General features: G+C 42.6%; 7 non-coding genes across 7 annotated transcripts; all 7 read right to left on the bottom strand.

Annotated features, from left to right (window-relative positions):
- Nucleotides 1–2,912: 2,912 nt before the first annotated feature.
- Nucleotides 2,913–3,001, bottom strand: trnay-gua (transfer RNA tyrosine (anticodon GUA)). The gene is given in 2 exon segments: nt 2,913–2,948; nt 2,965–3,001. It is a non-coding gene; the product is annotated as a tRNA-Tyr (tRNA).
- A 3,258-nt stretch (nt 3,002–6,259) lies between these two features.
- trnak-cuu (transfer RNA lysine (anticodon CUU)) lies at nt 6,260–6,332 on the bottom strand. Its single transcript has one exon. It is a non-coding gene; the product is annotated as a tRNA-Lys (tRNA).
- A 219-nt stretch (nt 6,333–6,551) lies between these two features.
- Nucleotides 6,552–6,640, bottom strand: trnay-gua (transfer RNA tyrosine (anticodon GUA)). The gene is given in 2 exon segments: nt 6,552–6,587; nt 6,604–6,640. It is a non-coding gene; the product is annotated as a tRNA-Tyr (tRNA).
- A 3,252-nt stretch (nt 6,641–9,892) lies between these two features.
- trnak-uuu (transfer RNA lysine (anticodon UUU)) lies at nt 9,893–9,965 on the bottom strand. Its single transcript has one exon. It is a non-coding gene; the product is annotated as a tRNA-Lys (tRNA).
- Nucleotides 9,966–10,200: 235 nt separating this feature from the next.
- Nucleotides 10,201–10,289, bottom strand: trnay-gua (transfer RNA tyrosine (anticodon GUA)). Its single transcript is given in 2 exon segments — nt 10,201–10,236; nt 10,253–10,289. It is a non-coding gene; the product is annotated as a tRNA-Tyr (tRNA).
- Nucleotides 10,290–16,553: 6,264 nt separating this feature from the next.
- Nucleotides 16,554–16,626, bottom strand: trnak-uuu (transfer RNA lysine (anticodon UUU)). The gene has a single exon. It is a non-coding gene; the product is annotated as a tRNA-Lys (tRNA).
- Nucleotides 16,627–16,861: 235 nt separating this feature from the next.
- trnay-gua (transfer RNA tyrosine (anticodon GUA)) lies at nt 16,862–16,950 on the bottom strand. The gene is given in 2 exon segments: nt 16,862–16,897; nt 16,914–16,950. It is a non-coding gene; the product is annotated as a tRNA-Tyr (tRNA).
- Nucleotides 16,951–23,437: the final 6,487 nt, after the last annotated feature.

Below are 23,437 nucleotides of genomic sequence, written 5' to 3' on the forward strand. Positions count from 1 at the left end.
AGCACTACACTAATTATACAAAAGGGAAAAGCTAATTAAAATTCAACTCTAGATCAACAAATCAAAGACAAATCACTTCCGTGACCAAATCAAAGACCATGGGATCGCATATGATAACACACAAATCGTTAAACAAAAAAGGTTATAAACACATTAACTACAATACCGGTTAGTAAGACGAAGGTGAGTCTCTCGTTAGTATTGTTAGTCAGACATTAAATAACTACGCAGGTTAGTATTTATGTCAGGTAACTTCTCGTGATATATATATCAGTCTCATTTACGTTTAGGTGCCGAGAAAGATCCTATCATTACTTGTTACCACAATTTCCCTTAACTGATTATTATTCAATGATCAAGGATAGGCAGGGCCACCAATAATCTAACGTCTATTGACTTGTGTCAATTTCAGACTAAACAGTTAAACAGGAATGAGAAGATATTTCTCGGGGTTGACAGATTTTATTTCTAAAATTATCAACAAAACAGTTTAATGCATCACACATTTATATTTAAGAAAACTAAATGATATTACACATTCAAGAGTTATGAATCACAGAATAACATTTCTAATTGATTTCTCAAATGTCATGAATCATGAACTCCAAACTGTTAAACTTATCTGAACTTCGTCGCAGAGAGGCCTCTCTGTCTTCGGGCTCAGATCACAGCACACGGCACATGGTCCGTGTGGTTTGGAACAAAGGCAGTGCGGTTCGGCTTTGTCCAAGAACTTCCACTCAGTCGATGCACCTGGAAGTTGGGGTTTCGCGAAATTAGAGTCTTTTCCAAACAGATTTTCCACTGGTTTGAAGGCTCCAAGGTTGTGCACAAAATCTTCTTTGTAAGCAGGGTTCCACCGTAGTTACTTGAAGACAAAGTCTTTGAGGAAAGCAGGGCCCTGTTCGTTCCAAGGGTCAAGTTTCTTAAGACTCAAATAGCTATTTAAATGACTGAACACTTTCATATACATTCGACTTACTCAATTGTCCAGCTGTAAAACTCCACTGATCAGGTGGGCACAGGCGGGCATGCGCAGTCTGTAAAGTTCTTTATTTAATAAAGTCCTTTAAAAGAATTCTTCGTACGGCTCAATCTCCTTCTCCCAGTTTAACTCTTCTGTTGCTGGCAAAGACTTGGTTGGTTTCTGGTTCCGGTTCGGGCAACAGAGCTACAGGTTGAGCTGTGGCAGCGAGTTACTGGTTCAGGTGAGAGAGAAAGAGAGAGAGAGAGAGAGAGAGAGAGAGAGAGAGAGAGACTGTGCACTGTTCCTTATAGTCTGTCAGATCAATAGGTGATTGGTTCTTGAGTTCTTGAGATTGGATTTCGGTTTCAGCCCCCAGTATCCTAATGGAGGGGGGCTTGATTTATGACTGATGTCAATCCATGCCATCTTTTGGAAATGCCGGTTGGCCCGGGTTCGTAGCTCTATGTCGGGATTTCGGCTCTCGTCCACTTCAAAGAGTTTTTATCACCTACAGGCCCCTTTCTCCAGACATCTCATAGCAGGTTTCAACCTATTTGGCCTCTTCTCGGTGCCATCCTCCCCAAAACTGTCACTTTGTCTCATTTGGCTTTGGTTTCCCCCCTCTGTGTTGAATAATCGGGCTCTAAATAGCCCCGGCGTTTCTCCTGCAGTTCTTCGTTCTTTCCACTGCTAGTGCTGCCTTTGTGAAGGCAGATGGTGCTTGTGAGAAGTCAACAGCGTGTCCACCGAAAAGGGTGTCTGACTCCTGGTTTTGGATCCGGAAGGGTTGATAACAGACCGAAACGGTTACAATATGATACTGCTTAGATTAACTGTGGATATGTATTGTGATCGTGCTCGGCTCAGGTGTGCATTCAGTCTGCACACAAAACATTTCGGTCGCGAAACGTCTAATCAAATCGAATAAAACGGCGGGGATAGCATGTTTGATCCGTGTGCTATTGTTTTTCAACAATTGTAATGCCCTTTGTAACGTTTAACCACTTCGTTAAATACAGCTTGTTATAGGATATTGTGAACTGAACCTATTTTGCTGTGAATTTATATTTACTGCGAATAGTTTATTGTGGCTGGTCTTGGTCTGTCTGCACTAAATAAATGATTTGTATCAAGGGATTATTTAGTTTGTCTGTGTACTATTTTACCTAACCACTAAGGGCCACTCCTTGCACTTCACACATTTGCCCTTTTAATTACTCCCTTACTGACATACTTTAACATGCAATGTGCATGTGATAATAGTTTTAGCAGCCTGTTGCCATTCAGGTGAGACAATACCTAGTAAATCCTTTTTTTTTTTTTTCATGTTGGTGCGCCGCGAAGGTTTTTGGTCTCAGCAAAGTGTGCCGTGGCATTACAACGCTTGGGAACCACTGGCTTGGCTTGTTGGGCATCCAGGTATGCACTGAGATTACGATCGGCACGATGATTGTCGTTCTCAGGAGAATTGTGTTTCTTTGCTGATCACGTTCTCTGTCGCTTTTTACACAGTTCTTACAAGTGGCACATTGGGGATGAGGAGCAGAGCATGCTGACACGCATAGCTGTGGACTTCTGCATGGCATGGGGCCACAGGTCATTCCAAGTATTTCAAGACGCCTGCAAATGTGTGGACACGTTGTGTTGGCCCAACCCTCACAGATTGTGCCAAGTCAAGTAGAGATGCATGTTGTGCTGTTCTAAAGTGACACGTCGTCAACGGCAAAAACATCTCTAAGAGTTCCTGGCTTGACTTGCCTCTGGAAGACAACACTTGCCCAGGCTGGATATTGAAAAGGGTCACATGCATATGAGATGTTTGGCCAATGCGAGTTTTCCACAGCAAATCCGAATTTCCGGTGTTTTCTCCTTGTCCTCATGCAATTCCAATGGCTTGACATTTGGGAGCTCGTCAAAAAACCGATGTCAAACCATAATCACGCCTTCCTTCGAGCAGGAATTGAACCAGCGACCTAAGGATGCCCGCTGCCTGAAACCTACAGTCCTCCACTCTACCAACTGAGCTATCAAAGGGAAGCTTCTCACTGTCTTCCCCTGGCAGTCTCAGTGGCCGTGCAACGCCAAGAAGCACCGTGGCTTTGCTCAGTGGTTTTCAACCCGTGTGCCGTGAGGACTACCCAATTGTGTCGTGAGATTTTTATCCCCTGAAAAATATTATGTCATTTTGTTTGGTCAACTTCATAAATCTTGTATCAAATCAAACTTATTCAAATGTGTGAAAATATTACATTTATACATCACCTGTAGAAAGCGTTTCATAACTGAAATTTTGTGTTTGCCGGACTGAACGCACACCTACACTGAGTTGCAGTGCTATCAGTTGTATCGTAAGGTACACTTATAAATTTCAATTTAAGAAGTGAATTTATAGTATCACCTTATCACGAATCCTGGAATCTTGTAGAACTCAATTTCTGTAATAATTGGACACAGACACCAATTCCAACGATATAAATTGTTAAATTTATTCAAAACCAAAGACTAAATGTAGCACTACACTAATTATACAAAAGGGAAAAGCTAATTAAAATTCAACTCTAGATCAACAAATCAAAGACAAATCACTTCCGTGACCAAATCAAAGACCATGGGATCGCATATGATAACACACAAATCGTTAAACAAAAAAGGTTATAAACACATTAACTACAATACCGGTTAGTAAGACGAAGGTGAGTCTCTCGTTAGTATTGTTAGTCAGACATTAAATAACTACGCAGGTTAGTATTTATGTCAGGTAACTTCTCGTTATATATATATCAGTCTCATTTACGTTTAGGTGCCGAGAAAGATCCTATCATTACTTGTTACCACAATTTCCCTTAACTGATTATTATTCAATGATCAAGGATAGGCAGGGCCACCAATAATCTAACGTCTATTGACTTGTGTCAATTTCAGACTAAACAGTTAAACAGGAATGAGAAGATATTTCTCGGGGTTGACAGATTTTATTTCTAAAATTATCAACAAAACAGTTTAATGCAACACACATTTATATTTAAGAAAACTAAATGATATTACACATTCTAGAGTTATGAATCACAGAATAACATTTCTAATTGATTTCTCAAATGTCATGAATCATGAACTCCAAACTGTTAAACTTATCTGAACTTCGTCGCAGAGAGGCCTCTCTGTCTTCGGGCTCAGATCACAGCACACGGCACATGGTCCGTGTGGTTTGGAACAAAGGCAGTGCGGTTCGGCTTTGTCCGAGAACTTCCACTCAGTCGATGCACCTGGAAGTTGGGGTTTCGCGAAATTAGAGTCTTTTCCAAACAGATTTTCCACTGGTTTGAAGGCTCCAAGGTTGTGCACAAAATCTTCTTTGTAAGCAGGGTTCCACCGTAGTTACTTGAAGACAAAGTCTTTGAGGAAAGCAGGGCCCTGTTCGTTCCAAGGGTCAAGTTTCTTAAGACTCAAATAGCTATTTAAATGACTGAACACTTTCATATACATTCGACTTACTCAATTGTCCAGCTGTAAAACTCCACTGATCAGGTGGGCACAGGCGGGCATGCGCAGTCTGTAAAGTTCTTTATTTAATAAAGTCCTTTAAAAGAATTCTTCGTACGGCTCAATCTCCTTCTCCCAGTTTAACTCTTCTGTTGCCGGCAAAGACTTGGTTGGTTTCTGGTTCCGGTTTGGGCAACAGAGCTACAGGTTGAGCTGTGGCAGCAAGTTACTGGTTCAGGTGAGAGAGAAAGAGAGAGAGAGAGAGAGAGAGAGAGAGAGAGAGAGACTGTGCACTGTTCCTTATAGTCTGTCAGATCAATAGGTGATTGGTTCTTGAGTTCTTGAGATTGGATTTCGGTTTCAGCCCCCAGTGTCCTAATGGAGGGGGGCTTGATTTATGACTGATGTCAATCCATGCCATCTTTTGGAAATGCCGGTTGGCCCGGGTTCGTAGCTCTATGTCGGGATTTCGGCTCTCGTCCACTTCAAAGAGTTTTTATCACCTACAGGCCCCTTTCTCCAGACATCTCATAGCAGGATTCAACCTATTTGGCCTCTTCTCGGTGCCATCCTCCCCAAAACTGTCACTTTGATGCAAACCAGTTCCAAGCTGATGAGCAAAGGAAATCTGATAACTTTGGGGGTGGAGAGGTCTTCTTTAGATCAGTGCTTCAGCTCAGAGCCCGAATGCTCTTATCAAAATACACCCAACATAATGCTACACAGTGGAACTGCAAGGCAATTGATTAAAGGGACATGTGGTGAATTCCTTTTTATCTTTATACTGTTGTTGGATGTCTCCTGTTCCTCTAAGTCTCATTTGGCCCTGGTTTTCCCCCTCTGTGTTGAATAATCGGGCTCTAAATAGCCCCGGCGTTTCTCCTGCAGTTCTTCGTTCTTTCCACTGCTAGCGCTGCCTTTGTGCAGCTTGTTATAGGATATTGTGAACTGAACCTATTTTGCTGTGAATTTATATTTACTGCGAATAGTTTATTGTGGCTGGTCTTGGTCTGTCTGCACTAAATAAATGATTTGTATCAAGGGATTATTTAGTTTGTCTGTGTACTTTTTTACCTAACCACTAAGTGCCACTCCTTGCACTTCACACATTTGCCCTTTTAATTACTCCCTTACTGACATACTTTAACATGCAATGTGCGTGTGATAATAGTTTTAGCAGCCTGTTGCCATTCAGGTGAGACAATACCTAGTAAATCCTTTTTTTTTTTTTTCATGTTGGTGCGCCGCGAAGGTTTTTGGTCTCAGCAAAGTGTGCCGTGGCATTACAACGCTTGGGAACCACTGGCTTGGCTTGTTGGGCATCCAGGTATGCACTGAGATTACGATCGGCACGATGATTGTCGTTCTCAGGAGAATTGTGTTTCTTTGCTGATCACGTTCTCTGTCGCTTTTTACACAGTTCTTACAAGTGGCACATTGGGGATGAGGAGCAGAGCATGCTGACACGCATAGCTGTGGACTTCTGCATGGCATGGGGCCACAGGTCATTCCAAGTATTTCAAGACGCCTGCAAATGTGTGGACACGTTGTGTTGGCCCAACCCTCACAGATTGTGCCAAGTCAAGTAGAGATGCATGTTGTGCTGTTCTAAAGTGACACGTCGTCAACGGCAAAAACATCTCTCAGAGTTCCTGGCTTGACTTGCCTCTGGAAGACAATACTTGCCCAGGCTGCATATTTGCCGAAAGAAGCAAAGAGGACTAGACACCTTGCCTAGACGCAACTGCATATTTCATTGTCACCTAGAAGGCCATCCAGGCTTTTCACCATCATGGCCCTCGGTCAACAAGGCGCCCGAACAGAGACTCGAACCCTGGACCCTCAGATTAAGAGTCTGATGCTCTACCGGCTGAGCTACCCGGGCTTCAGTGAAGTGCTTCATGATTGTTCCAGACCGCTTTCTGGCCGGTTTAGAAAACTGGGCTCAGGGTGAAAAGGGTCACATGCATATGAGATGTTTGGGCAATGCGAGTTCTGCACAGCAAATCCAAATTTCCGGTGTTTTCTCCTTGTCCTCATGCAATTCCAATGGCTTGACATTTGGGAGCTCGTCCAAAACCGATGTCAAACCATAATCACGCCTTCCTTCGAGCCGGAATTGAACCAGCGACCTAAGGATGCCCGCTGCCTGAAACCTACAGTCCTCCGCTATACCAACTGAGCTATCGAAGGGAAGCTTCTCAACGTCTTCCCCTGGCAGTCTCAGTGGCCGTGCAAAGCCAAGAAGCACCGTGGCTTGGCTCAGTGGTTTTCAACCCGTGTGCCGTGAGGACTACCCAATTGTGTCGTGAGATTTTTATCCCCTGAAAAATATTATGTCATTTTGTTTGGTCAACTTCATAAATCTTGTATCAAATCAAACTTATTCAAATGTGTGAAAATATTACATTTATACATCACCTGTAGAAAGCGTTTCATAACTGAAATGTTGTGTTTGCCGGACTGAACGCACACCTACACTGAGTTGCAGTGCTATCAGTTGTATCGTAAGGTACACTTATAAATTTCAATTTAAGAAGTGAATTTATAGTATCACCTTATCACGAATCCTGGAATCTTGTAGAACTCAATTTCTGTAATAATTGGACACAGACACCAATTCCAAAGATATAAATTGTTAAATTTATTCAAAACCAAAGACTAAATGTAGCACTACACTAATTATACAAAAGGGAAAAGCTAATTAAAATTCAACTCTAGATCAACAAATCAAAGACAAATCACTTCCGTGACCAAATCAAAGACCATGGGATCGCATATGATAACACACAAATCGTTAAACAAAAAAGGTTATAAACACATTAACTACAATACCGGTTAGTAAGACGAAGGTGAGTCTCTCGTTAGTATTGTTAGTCAGACATTAAATAACTACGCAGGTTAGTATTTATGTCAGGTAACTTCTCGTTATATATATATCAGTCTCATTTACGTTTAGGTGCCGAGAAAGATCCTATCATTACTTGTTACCACAATTTCCCTTAACTGATTATTATTCAATGATCAAGGATAGGCAGGGCCACCAATAATCTAACGTCTATTGACTTGTGTCAATTTCAGACTAAACAGTTAAACAGTAATGAGAAGATATTTCTCGGGGTTGACAGATTTTATTTCTAAAATTATCAACAAAACAGTTTAATGCAACACACATTTATATTTAAGAAAACGAAATGATATTACACATTCTAGAGTTTTGAATCACAGAATAACATTTCTAATTGATTTCTCAAATGTCATGAATCATGAACTCCAAACTGTTAAACTTATCTGAACTTCGTCGCAGAGAGGCCTCTCTGTCTTCGGGCTCAGATCACAGCACACGGCACATGGTCCGTGTGGTTTGGAACAAAGGCAGTGCGGTTCGGCTTTGTCCGAGAACTTCCACTCAGTCGATGCACCTGGAAATTGGGGTTTCGCGAAATTAGAGTCTTTTCCAAACAGATTTTCCACTGGTTTGAAGGCTCCAAGGTTGTGCACAAAATCTTCTTTGTAAGCAGGGTTCCACCGTAGTTACTTGAAGACAAAGTCTTTGAGGAAAGCAGGGCCCTGTTCGTTCCAAGGGTCAAGTTTCTTAAGACTCAAATAGCTATTTAAATGACTGAACACTTTCATATACATTCGACTTACTCAATTGTCCAGCTGTAAAACTCCACTGATCAGGTGGGCACAGGCGGGCATGCGCAGTCTGTAAAGTTCTTTATTTAATAAAGTCCTTTAATAGAATTCTTCGTACGGCTCAATCTTCTTCTCCCAGTTTAACTCTTCTGTTGCCGGCAAAGACTTGGTTGGTTTCTGGTTCCGGTTCGGGCAACAGAGCTACAGGTTGAGCTGTGGCAGCGAGTTACAGGTTCAGGTGAGAGAGAGAGAGAGAGAGAGAGAGAGAGAGAGAGAGAGAGAGAGAGAGAGAGAGAGAGACTGTGCACTGTTCCTTATAGTCTGTCAGATCAATAGGTGATTGGTTCTTGACTTCTTGAGATTGGATTTCGGTTTCAGCCCCCAGTGTCCTAATGGAGGGGGGCTTGATTTATGACTGATGTCAATCCATGCCATCTTTTGGAAATGCCGGTTGGCCCGGGTTCGTAGCTCTATGTCGGGATTTCGGCTCTCGTCCACTTCAAAGAGTTTTTATCACCTACAGGCCCCTTTCTCCAGACATCTCATAGCAGGATTCAACCTATTTGGCCTCTTCTCGGTGCCATCCTCCCCAAAACTGTCACTTTGATGCAAACCAGTTCCAAGCTGATGAGCAAAGGAAATCTGATAACTTTGGGGGTGGAGAGGTCTTCTTTAGATCAGTGCTTCAGCTCAGAGCCCAAATGCTCTTATCAAAATACACCCAACATAATGCTACACAGTGGAACTGCAAGGCAATTGATTAAAGGGACATGTGGTGAATTCCTTTTTATCTTTATACTGTTGTTGGATGTCTCCTGTTCCTCTAAGTCTCATTTGGCCTTGGTTTTCCCCCTCTGTGTTGAATAATCGGGCTCTAAATAGCCCCGGCGTTTCTCCTGCAGTTCTTCGTTCTTTCCACTGCTAGCGCTGCCTTTGTGCAGCTTGTTATAGGATATTGTGAACTGAACCTATTTTGCTGTGAATTTATATTTACTGCGAATAGTTTATTGTGGCTGGTCTTGGTCTGTCTGCACTAAATAAATGATATGTATCAAGGGATTATTTAGTTTGTCTGTGTACTTTTTTACTTAACCACTAAGGGCCACTCCTTGCACTTCACACATTTGCCCTTTTAATTACTCCCTTACTGACATACTTTAACATGCAATGTGCGTGTGATAATAGCTTTAGCAGCCTGTTGCCATTCAGGTGAGACAATACCTAGTAAATCCTTTTTTTTTTTTTTCATGTTGGTGCGCCGCGAAGGTTTTTGGTCTCAGCAAAGTGTGCCGTGGCATTACAACGCTTGGGAACCACTGGCTTGGCTTGTTGGGCATCCAGGTATGCACTGAGATTACGATCGGCACGATGATTGTCGTTCTCAGGAGAATTGTGTTTCTTTGCTGATCACGTTCTCTGTCGCTTTTTATACAGTTCTTACAAGTAGCACATTGGGGATGAGGAGCAGAGCATGCTGACACGCATAGCTGTGGACTTCTGCATGGCATGGGGCCACAGGTCATTCCAAGTATTTCAAGACGCCTGCAAATGTGTGGACACGTTGTGTTGGCCCAACCCTCACAGATTGTGCCAAATCAAGTAGAGATGCATGTTGTGCTGTTCTAAAGTGACACGTCGTCAACGGCAAAAACATCTCTCAGAGTTCCTGGCTTGACTTGCCCAGGCTGGATATTTGCCGAAAGAAGCAAAGAGGACTAGACACCTTGCATAGACGCAACTGCATATTTCATTGTCACCTGGAAGGCCATCCAAGCTTTTCACCATCATGGCCCTCGGTCAACAAGGCGCCCGAACAGGGACTCGAACCCTGGACCCTCAGATTAAAAGTCTGATGCTCTACCGGCTGAGCTACCCGGGCTTCAGTGAAGTGCTTCACAATGTGTTGGCTTCATGATTGTTCCAGACCGCTTTCTGGCCGGTTTAGAAAACTGGGCTCAGGGTGAAAAGGGTCACATGCATATGAGATGTTTGGGCAATGCGAGTTCTACACAGCAAATCTGAATTTCCGGTGTTTTCTCCTTGTCCTCATGCAATTCCAATGGCTTGACATTTGGGAGCTCGTCCAAAACCGATGTCAAGCCATAATCACGCCTTCCTTCGAGCCGGAATTGAACCAGCGACCTAAGGATGCCCGCTGTCTGAAACCTACAGTCCTCCGCTCTACCAACTGAGCTATCGAAGGGAAGCTTCTCACCGTCTTCCCCTGGCAGTCTCAGTGGCCGTGCAAAGCCAAGAAGCACCGTGGCTTGGCTCAGTGGTTTTCAACCCGTGTGCCGTGAGGACTACCCAATTGTGTCGTGAGATTTTTATCCCCTGAAAAATATTATGTCATTTTGTTTGGTCAACTTCATAAATCTTGTATCAAATCAAACTTATTCAAATGTGTGAAAATATTACATTTATACATCACCTGTAGAAAGCGTTTCATAACTGAAATGTTGTGTTTGCCGGACTGAACGCACACCTACACTGAGTTGCAGTGCTATCAGTTGTATCGTAAGGTACACTTATAAATTTCAATTTAAGAAGTGAATTTATAGTATCACCTTATCACGAATCCTGGAATCTTGTAGAACTCAATTTCTGTAATAATTGGACACAGACACCAATTCCAAAGATATAAATTGTTAAATTTATTCAAAAACAAAGACTAAATGTAGCACTACACTAATTATACAAAAGGGAAAAGCTAATTAAAATTCAACTCTAGATCAACAAATCAAAGACAAATCACTTCCGTGACCAAATCAAAGACCATGGGATCGCATATGATAACACACAAATCGTTAAACAAAAAAGGTTATAAACACATTAACTACAATACCGGTTAGTAAGACGAAGGTGAGTCTCTCGTTAGTATTGTTAGTCAGACATTAAATAACTACGCAGGTTAGTATTTATGTCAGGTAACTTCTCGTTATATATATATCAGTCTCATTTACGTTTAGGTGCCGAGAAAGATCCTATCGTTACTTGTTACCACAATTTCCCTTAACTGATTATTATTCAATGATCAAGGATAGGCAGGGCCACCAATAATCTAACGTCTATTGACTTGTGTCAATTTCAGACTAAACAGTTAAACAGGAATGAGAAGATATTTCTCGGGGTTGACAGATTTTATTTCTAAAATTATCAACAAAACAGTTTAATGCAACACACATTTATATTTAAGAAAACTAAATGATATTACACATTCTAGAGTTTTGAATCACAGAATAACATTTCTAATTGATTTCTCAAATGTCATGAATCATGAACTCCAAACTGTTAAACTTATCTGAACTTCGTCGCAGAGAGGCCTCTCTGTCTTCGGGCTCAGATCACAGCACACGGCACATGGTCCGTGTGGTTTGGAACAAAGGCAGTGCGGTTCGGCTTTGTCCAAGAACTTCCACTCAGTCGATGCACCTGGAAATTGGGGTTTCGCGAAATTAGAGTCTTTTCCAAACAGATTTTCCACTGGTTTGAAGGCTCCAAGGTTGTGCACAAAATCTTCTTTGTAAGCAGGGTTCCACCGTAGTTACTTGAAGACAAAGTCTTTGAGGAAAGCAGGGCCCTGTTCGTTCCAAGGGTCAAGTTTCTTAAGACTCAAATAGCTATTTAAATGACTGAACACTTTCATATACATTCGACTTACTCAATTGTCCAGCTGTAAAACTCCACTGATCAGGTGGGCACAGGCGGGCATGCGCAGTCTGTAAAGTTCTTTATTTAATAAAGTCCTTTAATAGAATTCTTCGTACGGCTCAATCTCCTTCTCCCAGTTTAACTCTTCTGTTGCCGGCAAAGACTTGGTTGGTTTCTGGTTCCGGTTCGGGCAACAGAGCTACAGGTTGAGCTGTGGCAGCGAGTTACTGGTTCAGGTGAGAGAGAAAGAGAGAGAGAGAGAGAGAGAGAGAGAGAGACTGTGCACTGTTCCTTATAGTCTGTCAGATCAATAGGTGATTGGTTCTTGAGTTCTTGAGATTGGATTTCGGTTTCAGCCCCCAGTGTCTTAATGGAGGGGGGCTTGATTTATGACTGATGTCAATCCATGCCATCTTTTGGAAGTGCCGGTTGGCCCGGGTTCGTAGCTCTATGTCGGGATTTCGGCTCTCGTCCACTTCAAAGAGTTTTTATCACCTACAGGCCCCTTTCTCCAGACATCTCATAGCAGGATTCAACCTATTTGGCCTCTTCTCGGTGCCATCCACCCCAAAACTGTCACTTTGATGCAAACCAGTTCCAAGCTGATGAGCAAAGGAAATCTGATAACTTTGGGGGTGGAGAGGTCTTCTTTAGATCAGTGCTTCAGCTCAGAGCCCAAATGCTCTTATCAAAATACACCCAACATAACGCTACACAGTGGAACTGCAAGGCAATTGATTAAAGGGACATGTGGTGAATTCCTTTTTATCTTTATACTGTTGTTGGATGTCTCCTGTTCATCTAAGTCTCATTTGGCCCTGGTTTTCCCCCTCTGTGTTGAATAATCGGGCTCTAAATAGCCCCGGCGTTTCTCCTGCAGTTCTTCGTTCTTTCCACTGCTAGCGCTGCCTTTGTGCAGCTTGTTATAGGATATTGTGAACTGAACCTATTTTGCTGTGAATTTATATTTACTGCGAATAGTTTATTGTGGCTGGTCTTGGTCTGTCTGCACTAAATAAATGATTTGTATCAAGGGATTATTTAGTTTGTCTGTGTACTTTTTTACCTAACCACTAAGGGCCACTCCTTGCACTTCACACATTTGCCCTTTTAATTACTCCCTTACTGACATACTTTAACATGCAATGTGCGTGTGATAATAGTTTTAGCAGCCTGTTGCCATTCAGGTGAGACAATACCTAGTAAATCCTTTTTTTTTTTTTTCATGTTGGTGCGCCGCAAAGGTTTTTGGTCTCAGCAAAGTGTTCCGTGGCATTACAACGCTTGGGAACCACTGGCTTGGCTTGTTGGGCATCCAGGTATGCACTGAGATTACGATCGGCACGATGATTGTCGTTCTCAGGAGAATTGTGTTTCTTTGCTGATCACGTTCTCTGTCGCTTTTTACACAGTTCTTACAAGTGGCACATTGGGGATGAAGAGCAGAGCATGCTGACACGCATAGCTGTGGACTTCTGCATGGCATGGGGCCACAGGTCATTCCAAGTATTTCAAGACGCCTGCAAATGTGTGGACACGTTGTGTTGGCCCAACCCTCACAGATTGTGCCAAGTCAAGTAGAGATGCATGTTGTGCTGTTCTAAAGTGACACGTCGTCAACGGCAAAAACATCTCTCAGAGTTCCTGGCTTGACTTGCCTCTGGAAGACAACACTTGCCCAGGCTGGATATTTGCCGAAAGAAGCAAAGAGGACTAGACACCTTGCCTAGACGCAACTGCATATTTCATTGTCACCTGGAAGGCCATCCAGGCTTTTCACCATCATGGCCCTCGGTCAACAATGCGCCCGAACAGGGACTCGAACCCTGGACCCTCAGATTAAAAGTCTGATGCTCTAACACACAAATCGTTAAACAAAAAAGGTTATAAACACATTAACTACAATACCGGTTAGTAAGACGAAGGTGAGTCTCTCGTTAGTATTGTTAGTCAGACATTAAATAACTACGCAGGTTAGTATTTATGTCAGGTAACTTCTCGTTATATATATATCAGTCTCATTTACGTTTAGGTGCCGAGAAAGATCCTATCATTACTTGTTACCACAATTTCCCTTAACTGATTATTATTCAATGATCAAGGATAGGCAGGGCCACCAATAATCTAACGTCTATTGACTTGTGTCAATTTCAGACTAAACAGTTAAACAGGAATGAGAAGATATTTCTCGGGGTTGACAGATTTTATTTCTAAAATTATCAACAAAACAGTTTAATGCAACACACATTTATATTTAAGAAAACGAAATGATATTACACATTCTAGAGTTTTGAATCACAGAATAACATTTCTAATTGATTTCTCAAATGTCATGAATCATGAACTCCAAACTGTTAAACTTATCTGAACTTCGTCACAGAGAGGCCTCTCTGTCTTCGGGCTCAGATCACAGCACACGGCATATGGTCCGTGTGGTTTGGAACAAAGGCAGTGCGGTTCGGCTTTGTCCAAGAACTTCCACTCAGTCGATGCACCTGGAAATTGGGGTTTCGCGAAATTAGAGTCTTTTCCAACAGATTTTCCACTGGTTTGAAGGCTCCAAGGTTGTGCACAAAATCTTCTTTGTAAGCAGGGTTCCACCGTAGTTACTTGAAGACAAAGTCTTTGAGGAAAGCAGGGCCCTGTTCGTTCCAAGGGTCAAGTTTCTTAAGACTCAAATAGCTATTTAAATGACTGAACACTTTCATATACATTCGACTTACTCAATTGTCCAGCTGTAAAACTCCACTGATCAGGTGGGCACAGGCGGGCATGCGCAGTCTGTAAAGTTCTTTCTTTAATATAGTCCTTTAATAGAATTCTTCGTACGGCTCAATCTACTTCTCCCAGTTTAACTCTTCTGTTGCCGGCAAAGACTTGGTTGGTTTCTGGTTCCGGTTCGGGCAACAGAGCTACAGGTTGAGCTGTGGCAGCGAGTTACTGGTTCAGGTGAGAGAGAAAGAGAGAGAGAGAGAGAGAGACTGTGCACTGTTTCTTATAGTCTGTCAGATCAATAGGTGATTGGTTCTTGAGTTCTTGAGATTGGATTTCGGTTTCAGCCCCCAGTGTCCTAATGGAGGGGGGCTTGATTTATGACTGATGTCAATCCATGCCATCATTTGGAAATGCCGGTTGGCCCGGGTTCGTAGCTCTATGTCGGGATTTCGGCTCTCGTCCACTTCAAAGAGTTTTTATCACCTACAGGCCCCTTTCTCCAGACATCTCATAGCAGGATTCAACCTATTTGGCCTCTTCTCGGTGCCATCCTCCCCAAAACTGTCACTTTGATGCAAACCAGTTCCAAGCTGATGAGCAAAGGAAATCTGATAACTTTGGGGGTGGAGAGGTCTTCTTTAGATCAGTGCTTCAGCTCAGAGCCCAAATGCTCTTATCAAAATACACCCAACATAACGCTACACAGTGGAACTGCAAGGCAATTGATTAAAGGGACATGTGGTGAATTCCTTTTCATCTTTATACTGTTGTTGGATGTCTCCTGTTCCTCTAAGTCTCATTTGGCTTTGGTTTCCCCCCTCTGTGTTGAATAATCGGGCTCTAAATAGCCCCGGCGTTTCTTCTGCAGTTCTTCGTTCTTTCCACTGCTAGCGCTGCCTTTGTGAAGGCAGATGGTGCTTGTGAGAAGTCAACAGCATGTCCACCGAAAAGGGTGTCTGACTCCTGGTTTTGGATCCGGAAGGGTTGATAACAGACCGAAATGGTTACAATATGATACTGCTTAGATTAACTGTGGATATGTATTGTGATCGTGCTCGGCTCAGGTGTGCGTTCAGTCTGCACACAAAACATTTCGGTCGCGAAACGTCTAATCAAATCGAATAAAATGGCGGGGATAGCATGTTTGATCCGTGTGCTATTGTTTTTCAACAATTGTAATGCCCTTTGTAACGTTTAACTACTTCGTTAAATACAGCTTGTTATAGGATATTGTGAACTGAACCTATTTTGCTGTGAATTTATATTTACTGCGAATAGTTTATTGTGGCTGGTCTTGGTCTGTCTGCACTAAATAAATGATTTGTATCAAGGGATTATTTAGTTTGTCTGTGTACTTTTTTACCTAACCACTAAGGGCCACTCCTTGCACTTCACACATTTGCCCTTTTAATTACTCCCTTACTGACATACTTTAACATGCAATGTGCGTGTGATAATAGTTTTAGCAGCCTGTTGCCATTCAGGTGAGACAATACCTAGTAAATCCTTTTTTTTTTTTTTCATGTTGGTGCGCCGCGAAGGTTTTTGGTCTCAGCAAAGTGTGCCGTGGCATTACAACGCTTGGGAACCACTGGCTTGGCTTGTTGGGCATCCAGGTATGCACTGAGATTACGATCGGCACGATGATTGTCGTTCTCAGGAGAATTGTGTTTCTTTGCTGATCATGTTCTCTGTCGCTTTTTACAAAGTTCTTACAAGTGGCACATTGGGGATGAGGAGCAGAGCATGCTGACACGCATAGCTGTGGACTTCTGCATGGCATGGGGCCACAGGTCATTCCAAGTATTTCAAGACGCCTGCAAATGTGTGGACACGTTGTGTTGGCCCAACCCTCACAGATTGTGCCAAGTCAAGTAGAGATGCATGTTGTGCTGTTCTAAAGTGACACGTCGTCAACGGCAAAAACATCTCTCAGAGTTCCTGGCTTGACTTGCCTCTGGAAGACAACACTTGCCCAGGCTGGATATTTGCAGAAAGAAGCAAAGAGGACTAGACACCTTGCCTAGACACAACTGCATATTTCATTGTCACCTGGAAGGCCATCCAGGCTTTTCACCATCATGGCCCTCGGTCAACAAGGCACCCGAACAGGGACTCGAACCCTGGACCCTCAGATTAAAAGTCTGATGCTCTACCGGCTGAGCTACCCGGGCTTCAGTGAAGTGCTTCACAATGTGTTGGCTTCATGATTGTTCCAGACCGCTTTCTGGCCGGTTTAGAAAACTGGGCTCAGGGTGAAAAGGGCCACATGCATATGAGATGTTTGGGCAATGCGAGTTCTCCACAGCAAATCCGAATTTCCGGTGTTTTCTCCTTGTCCTCATGCAATTCCAATGGCTTGACATTTGGGAGCTCGTCCAAAACCGATGTCAAACCATAATCATGCCTTCCTTCGAGCCGGAATTGAACCAGCGACCTAAGGATGCCCGCTGTCTGAAACCTACAGTCCTCCGCTCTACCAACTGAGCTATCGAAGGGAAGATTCTCACTGTCTTCCCCTGGCAGTCTCAGTGGCCGTGCAAAGCCAAGAAGCACCGTGGCTTGGCTCAGTGGTTTTCAACCCGTGTGCCGTGAGGACTACCCAATTGTGTCGTGAGATTTTTATCCCCTGAAAAATATTATGTCATTTTGTTTGGTCAACTTCATAAATCTTGTATCAAATCAAACTTATTCAAATGTGTGAAAATATTACATTTATACATCACCTGTAGAAAGCGTTTCATAACTGAAATGTTGTGTTTGCCGGACTGAACGCACACCTACACTGAGTTGCAGTGCTATCAGTTGTATCGTAAGGTACACTTATAAATTTCAATTTAAGAAGTGAATTTATAGTATCACCTTATCACGAATCCTGGAATCTTGTAGAACTCAATTTCTGTAATAATTGGACACAGACACCAATTCCAAAGATATAAATTGTTAAATTTATTCAAAAACAAAGACTAAATGTAGCACTACACTAATTATACAAAAGGGAAAAGCTAATTAAAATTCAACTCTAGATCAACAAATCAAAGACAAATCACTTCCGTGACCAAATCAAAGACCATGGGATCGCATATGATAACACACAAATCGTTAAACAAAAAAGGTTATAAACACATTAACTACAATACCGGTTAGTAAGACGAAGGTGAGTCTCTCGTTAGTATTGTTAGTCAGACATTAAATAACTACGCAGGTTAGTATTTATGTCAGGTAACTTCTCGTTATATATATATCAGTCTCATTTACGTTTAGGTGCCGAGAAAGATCCTATCGTTACTTGTTACCACAATTTCCCTTAACTGATTATTATTCAATGATCAAGGATAGGCAGGGCCACCAATAATCTAACGTCTATTGACTTGTGTCAATTTCAAACTAAACAGTTAAACAGGAATGAGAACATATTTCTCGGGGTTGACAGATTTTATTTCTAAAATTATCAACAAAACAGTTTAATGCAACACACATTTATATTTAAGAAAACTAAATGATATTACACATTCTAGAGTTATGAATCACAGAATAACATTTCTAATTGATTTCTCAAATGTCATGAATCATGAACTCCAAACTGTTAAACTTATCTGAACTTCGTCGCAGAGAGGCCTCTCTGTCTTCGGGCTCAGATCACAGCACACGGCACATGGTCCGTGTGGTTTGGAACAAAGGCAGTGCGGTTCGGCTTTGTCCAAGAACTTCCACTCAGTCGATGCAGCTGGAAGTTGGGGTTTCGCGAAATTAGAGTCTTTTCCAAACAGATTTTCCACTGGTTTGAAGGCTCCAAGGTTGTGCACAAAATCTTCTTTGTAAGCAGGGTTCCACCGTAGTTACTTGAAGACAAAGTCTTTGAGGAAAGCAGGGCCCTGTTCGTTCCAAGGGTCAAGTTTCTTAAGACTCAAATAGCTATTTAAATGACTGAACACTTTCATATACATTCGACTTACTCAATTGTCCAGCTGTAAAACTCCACTGATCAGGTGGGCACAGGCGGGCATGCGCAGTCTGTAAAGTTCTTTATTTAATAAAGTCCTTTAAAAGAATTCTTCGTACGGCTCAATCTCCTTCTCCCAGTTTAACTCTTCTGTTGCCGGCAAAGACTTGGTTGGTTTCTGGTTCCGGTTCGGGCAACAGAGCTACAGGTTGAGCTGTGGCAGCGAGTTACTGGTTCAGGTGAGAGAGAAAGAGAGAGAGAGAGAAAGAGAGAGAGAGAGAGAGAGAGAGAGACTGTGCACTGTTCCTTATAGTCTGTCAGATCAATAGGTGATTGGTTCTTGAGTTCTTGAGATTGGATTTCGGTTTCAGCCCCCAGTGTCCTAATGGAGGGGGGCTTGATTTATGACTGATGTCAATCCATGCCATCTTTTGAAAATGCCGGTTGGCCCGGGTTCGTAGCTCTATGTCGGGATTTCGGCTCTCGTCCACTTCAAAGAGTTTTTATCACCTACAGGCCCCTTTCTCCAGACATCTCATAGCAGGATTCAACCTATTTGGCCTCTTCTCGGTGCCATCCTCCCCAAAACTGTCACTTTGATGCAAACCAGTTCCAAGCTGATGAGCAAAGGAAATCTGATAACTTTGGGGGTGGAGAGGTCTTCTTTAGATCAGTGCTTCAGCTCAGAGCCCAAATGCTCTTATCAAAATACACCCAACATAACGCTACACAGTGGAACTGCAAGGCAATTGATTAAAGGGACATGTGGTGAATTCCTTTTTATCTTTATACTGTTGTTGGATGTCTCCTGTTCCTCTAAGTCTCATTTGGCCTTGGTTTTCCCCCTCTGTGTTGAATAATCGGGCTCTAAATAGCCCCGGCGTTTCTCCTGCAGTTCTTCGTTCTTTCCACTGCTAGCGCTGCCTTTGTGCAGCTTGTTATAGGATATTGTGAACTGAACCTATTTTGCTGTGAATTTATATTTACTGCGAATAGTTTATTGTGGCTGGTCTTGGTCTGTCTGCACTAAATAAATGATTTGTATCAAGGGATTATTTAGTTTGTCTGTGTACTTTTTTACCTAACCACTAAGGGCCACTCCTTGCACTTCACACATTTGCCCTTTTAATTACTCCCTTACTGACATACTTTAACATGCAATGTGCGTGTGATAATAGTTTTAGCAGCCTGTTGCCATTCAGGTGAGACAATACCTAGTAAATCCTTTTTTTTTTTTTTCATGTTGGTGCGCCGCGAAGGTTTTTGGTCTCAGCAAAGTGTGCCGTGGCATTACAACGCTTGGGAACCACTGGCTTGGCTTGTTGGGCATCCAGGTATGCACTGAGATTACGATCGGCACGATGATTGTCGTTCTCAGGAGAATTGTGTTTCTTTGCTGATCACGTTCTCTGTCGCTTTTTACACAGTTCTTACAAGTGGCACATTGGGGATGAAGAGCAGAGCATGCTGACACGCATAGCTGTGGACTTCTGCATGGCATGGGGCCACAGGTCATTCCAAGTATTTCAAGACGCCTGCAAATGTGTGGACACGTTGTGTTGGCCCAACCCTCACAGATTGTGCCAAGTCAAGTAGAGATGCATGTTGTGCTGTTCTAAAGTGACACGTCGTCAACGGCAAAAACATCTCTCAGAGTTCCTGGCTTGACTTGCCTCTGGAAGACAACACTTGCCCAGGCTGGATATTTGCCGAAAGAAGCAAAGAGGACTAGACACCTTGCCTAGACGCAACTGCATATTTCATTGTCACCTGGAAGGCCATCCAGGCTTTTCACCATCATGGCCCTCGGTCAACAAGGCGCCCGAACAGGGACTCGAACCCTGGACCCTCAGATTAAAAGTCTGATGCTCTAACACACAAATCGTTAAACAAAAAAGGTTCTAAACACATTAACTACAATACCGGTTAGTAAGACGAAGGTGAGTCTCTCGTTAGTATTGTTAGTCAGACATTAAATAACTACGCAGGTTAGTATTTATGTCAGGTAACTTCTCGTTATATATATATCAGTCTCATTTACGTTTAGGTGCCGAGAAAGATCCTATCGTTACTTGTTACCACAATTTCCCTTAACTGATTATTATTCAATGATCAAGGATAGGCAGGGCCACCAATAATCTAACGTCTATTGACTTGTGTCAATTTCATACTAAACAGTTAAACAGGAATGAGAACATATTTCTCGGGGTTGACAGATTTTATTTCTAAAATTATCAACAAAACAGTTTAATGCAACACACATTTATATTTAAGAAAACTAAATGATATTACACATTCTAGAGTTATGAATCACAGAATAACATTTCTAAATGATTTCTCAAATGTCATGAATCATGAACTCCAAACTGTTAAACTTATCTGAACTTCGTCGCAGAGAGGCCTCTCTGTCTTCGGGCTCAGATCACAGCACACGGCACATGGTCTGTGTGGTTTGGAACAAAGGCAGTGCGGTTCGGCTTTGTCCAAGAACTTCCACTCAGTCGATGCAGCTGGAAGTTGGGGTTTCGCGAAATTAGAGTCTTTTCCAAACAGATTTTCCACTGGTTTGAAGGCTCCAAGGTTGTGCACAAAATCTTCTTTGTAAGCAGGGTTCCACCGTAGTTACTTGAAGACAAAGTCTTTGAGGAAAGCAGGGCCCTGTTCGTTCCAAGGGTCAAGTTTCTTAAGACTCAAATAGCTATTTAAATGACTGAACACTTTCATATACATTCGACGTACTCAATTGTCCAGCTGTAAAACTCCACTGATCAGGTGGGCACAGGCGGGCATGCGCAGTCTGTAAAGTTCTTTCTTTAATATAGTCCTTTAATAGAATTCTTCGTACGGCTCAATCTCCTTCTCCCAGTTTAACTCTTCTGTTGCCGGCAAAGACTTGGTTGGTTTCTGGTTCCGGTTCGGGCAACAGAGCTACAGGTTGAGCTGTGGCAGCGAATTACTGGTTCAGGTGAGAGAGAAAGAGAGAGAGAGAGAGAGAGAGACTGTGCACTGTTCCTTATAGTCTGTCAGATCAATAGGTGATTGGTTCTTGAGTTCTTGAGATTGGATTTCGGTTTCAGCCCCCAGTGTCCTAATGGAGGGGGGCTTGATTTATGACTGATGTCAATCCATGCCATCTTTTGGAAATGCCGGTTGGCCCGGGTTCGTAGCTCTATGTCGGGATTTCGGCTCTCGTCCACTTCAAAGAGTTTTTGTCACCTACAGGCCCCTTTCTCCAGACATCTCATAGCAGGATTCAACCTATTTGGCCTCTTCTCGGTGCCATCCTCCCCAAAACTGTCACTTTGATGCAAACCAGTTCCAAGCTGATGAGCAAAGGAAATCTGATAACTTTGGGGGTGGAGAGGTCTTCTTTAGATCAGTGCTTCAGCTCAGAGCCCAAATGCTCTTATCAAAATACACCCAACATAACGCTACACAGTGGAACTGCAAGGCAATTGATTAAAGGGACATGTGGTGAATTCCTTTTTATCTTTATACTGTTGTTGGATGTCTCCTGTTCCTCTAAGTCTCATTTGGCCTTGGTTTTCCCCCTCTGTGTTGAATAATCGGGCTCTAAATAGCCCCGGCGTTTCTCCTGCAGTTCTTCGTTCTTTCCACTGCTAGCGCTGCCTTTGTGCAGCTTGTTATAGGATATTGTGAACTGAACCTATTTTGCTGTGAATTTATATGTACTGCGAATAGTTTATTGTGGCTGGTCTTGGTCTGTCTGCACTAAATAAATGATTTGTATCAAGGGATTATTTAGTTTGTCTGTGTACTTTTTTACCTAACCACTAAGGGCCACTCCTTGCACTTCACACATTTGCCCTTTTAATTACTCCCTTACTGACATACTTTAACATGCAATGTGCGTGTGATAATAGTTTTAGCAGCCTGTTGCCATTCAGGTGAGACAATTCCTAGTAAATCCTTTTTTTTTTTTTTCATGTTGGTGCGCCGCGAAGGTTTTTGGTCTCAGCAAAGTGTGCCGTGGCATTACAACGCTTGGGAACCACTGGCTTGGCTTGTTGGGCATCCAGGTATGCACTGAGATTACGATCGGCACGATGATTGTCGTTCTCAGGAGAATTGTGTTTCTTTGCTGATCACGTTCTCTGTCGCTTTTTACACAGTTCTTACAAGTGGCACATTGGGGATGAAGAGCAGAGCATGCTGACACGCATAGCTGTGGACTTCTGCATGGCATGGGGCCACAGGTCATTCCAAGTATTTCAAGACGCCTGCAAATGTGTGGACACGTTGTGTTGGCCCAACCCTCACAGATTGTGCCAAGTCAAGTAGAGATGCATGTTGTGCTGTTCTAAAGTGACACGTCGTCAACGGCAAAAACATCTCTCAGAGTTCCTGGCTTGACTTGCCTCTGGAAGACAACACTTGCCCAGGCTGGATATTTGCCGAAAGAAGCAAAGAGGACTAGACACCTTGCCTAGACGCAACTGCATATTTCATTGTCACCTGGAAGGCCATCCAGGCTTTTCACCATCATGGCCCTCGGTCAACAAGGCGCCCGAACAGGGACTCGAACCCTGGACCCTCAGATTAAAAGTCTGATGCTCTAACACACAAATCGTTAAACAAAAAAGGTTATAAACACATTAACTACAATACCGGTTAGTAAGACGAAGGTGAGTCTCTCGTTAGTATTGTTAGTCAGACATTAAATAACTACGCAGGTTAGTATTTATGTCAGGTAACTTCTCGTTATATATATATCAGTCTCATTTACGTTTAGGTGCCGAGAAAGATCCTATCGTTACTTGTTACCACAATTTCCCTTAACTGATTATTATTCAATGATCAAGGATAGGCAGGGCCACCAATAATCTAACGTCTATTGACTTGTGTCAATTTCAGACTAAACAGTTAAACAGGAATGAGAAGATATTTCTCGGGGTTGACAGATTTTATTTCTAAAATTATCAACAAAACAGTTTAATGCAACACACATTTATATTTAAGAAAACTAAATGATATTACACATTCTAGAGTTATGAATCACAGAATAACATTTCTAATTGATT

Source organism: Amia ocellicauda, unplaced genomic scaffold (assembly GCF_036373705.1).
Source record: "Amia ocellicauda isolate fAmiCal2 unplaced genomic scaffold, fAmiCal2.hap1 HAP1_SCAFFOLD_97, whole genome shotgun sequence".
Classification (NCBI taxonomy): domain Eukaryota; kingdom Metazoa; phylum Chordata; class Actinopteri; order Amiiformes; family Amiidae; genus Amia; species Amia ocellicauda.